Source organism: Rattus rattus, chromosome 13 (assembly GCF_011064425.1).
Source record: "Rattus rattus isolate New Zealand chromosome 13, Rrattus_CSIRO_v1, whole genome shotgun sequence".
Taxonomy (NCBI): Eukaryota; Metazoa; Chordata; class Mammalia; order Rodentia; family Muridae; genus Rattus; species Rattus rattus.
This window is the reverse complement of record NC_046166.1, coordinates 47,189,980-47,192,463: the sequence shown is the minus strand read 5'-3', so window position 1 is coordinate 47,192,463 and position 2,484 is coordinate 47,189,980.

Sequence of the window (2,484 nt, the reverse complement as noted above, 5' to 3'; positions counted from 1 at the left end):
GACACAGGAAGCTGAGAAACGAATGTTGGGGACGAGGTGGGGGCGGAGACTAGAGAGGACGCTTGTATGGGGTGGATTTAAAACACATTATATGCATGCATGAAATTTTGAAATAATTAAAAAAACGCTAATAGTCCACATCAGAGTTATGTAGCTATGAATTCTCTGAGACACCGTAACAACTGGCTTGGGAAAGTACATTATGAACTCTGGTACAATTTCCACAGTTTTCGCGTAACTGGTTTGCATGTTTTAACCATTTTCAGAACCATCGAGCACTTGCTCTAATTTCTTGAATTTACTATTGTTCACAATTAATGATTTTAAGTTATGTAATCCAGAGAGGTAAAAATGTAACTTGACTCTCAAAAAAGCAGGTACATTTGCAGAAATAAATCCTTGGTCTTGAAAGATAACTACACCTAGACGAAAATCCACTTGGTGCTGCTGTGGGGAAGCAGCGACACTGGCCTCGCCTCGGTCAGCCACTAGAGGACGGTGTGCTCACGCGTCACGACCTTGCCAAGGCCCAGAAGGCACCCTGGGAGAATGAAATGATTGTTGCCAAGTCTCATCGCCCAGCTTCTAGTCCTACCCTTGGCAAATCCTGCGCGCAATTCTGGCTTCCAAATGTGGAGAGAAGAAAAAACAAATAGCGAAATTAGAACGCGTAGGTGATTGGCAAGATTAAAAAGTCACAGAAAATTGTGCAAATGTCAGGAGTCTCGATGGGGAAAGAAAGTGCAGGTCAGCAGACACTGTGCAGCTGTCAGGACACTGAGAAAGTGTTGACGCTGAGAATATTTGACTCAAGCTATTCCTGCGAACAGGATAAGGTTCTAGCTGGCAGTGAAACTTAAATCTGAGTTCAAGGGCGAGAGCCGAGTCAAGTAAACGGAATGACAGGGAGTCAATGGCTAGATTTGGAGTCCACTGCTGTCAAGTATAACCACTAGTAATTTCTTTAGGAACCATAACAGTCATAAAGCTGTGTTTTCCGGAATCTGTGACAAAATAATAGAATTGCAGCAGCCATGCATGCAGTGGGGGTTTGTAAAATAAGACCTGAAAAAATTCTGACAGCAGCCTTTTCTGTCCTTAGCAAACTCAGATCCATTATAGCTTCCTCAAAGCTATCAATTACAAGCTGCGTTTCTAAGGAGATGTTCCCACGGAAGTTTATTTTGCATCTCCATCTTCTCTTCAGCTGGAAGATTGCTGATGTGGGTTTCTGAATCTGGGATAATTCAACCACAATCTTATTGCCCTGAGGAAAGAGGTCCTCTGTCCGTTAGATTTGCATGGATTTTCAGTAATCTTATAAAAAAAATACAAATATTTTCATTCTTTCAAAAGCATAAGATTCTGTTTGCTTGTTTGCTTGCTTGTTGAGACAGAGTCTTGCCACACAGCCTTGGCTGGCCTGGAACTTGCTGTTTAAACCAGGCTGGCAGAGGCTCTTTGGTGCTTTTCTCTCTACAGAGTCAGGACAAGGAAAGATCATCGGCTCATGTGTATACTTCAGAAAAACACCCTTTCATAAGGCAGTTTCCAGAAAAAAACATCACGTGACACAACCACTTCCCCAGGGAAGCCAGAAATTCCCACGTGAAGTTTCTGTAGCTTTCCTAAACATACACAGTATTTCTGTAGGTCTATCTGTGGCTTCCCCTTTGTTATTGTGCAAACGGTATCTATGGGATAAAATGTATATATTTTAGCATTACCCACTTTTATTTAATGTTTTTAAATCACGAGTTTTAACTAAATACTGCTTTTAAACTCAGATTTCAAAAGTTGGCTTTAAAGATAAAAGCTAATTTCAGGTAGTTTTTTCTTAAGGCATCAGGCATTAGGCACCTAAATTTCAGTAACTTCATTTTATGACCTCTATGTCAGATATGAAGCACCCGATTGGTAAAACTGTAAAATGGCACCGGCACTTTGGAAAATGCTTCTGTTTCTTAAGTGACCACACACACATCCATGCAATTATTAAGCAATTCTACAATCAATAAAAATAAAAAGATATGCCCATGTGAGTGATTGTGGTGCATCTGAATAGAGTGCATAATGTCCCTCAACAGGAAAGCAGAATGCTATACTTCAGGATAGACACGTAAAATTCTATTTTGCAAAATGAATAATTGGTAGAAACCAAAACATGGATAGATTTTAATAGCATGCCGAGTTAAAGCACTAAAGCAATCAGGTTGATTGAAAGTGGTAACATCAATTTATATAAAACTCCCAAAAGGTTACAAAGGATACAAAGGATACCACAGGATACAAAGACAATTAACTTTATTATAGCTATCAGATCAGATCAGGGTTACCTTCTGGATATGGAAGGTAAGGAATTAATTGGAAGGGGCTGAAGGAAGATTGCTGAGGTAACAGAAATAGTCTACCTTGAACTTTGCCAAAACTATCTGATTGGTACTTTTGACAGCTAAGCACTCCAGACTCTCAATACCTGTCGAT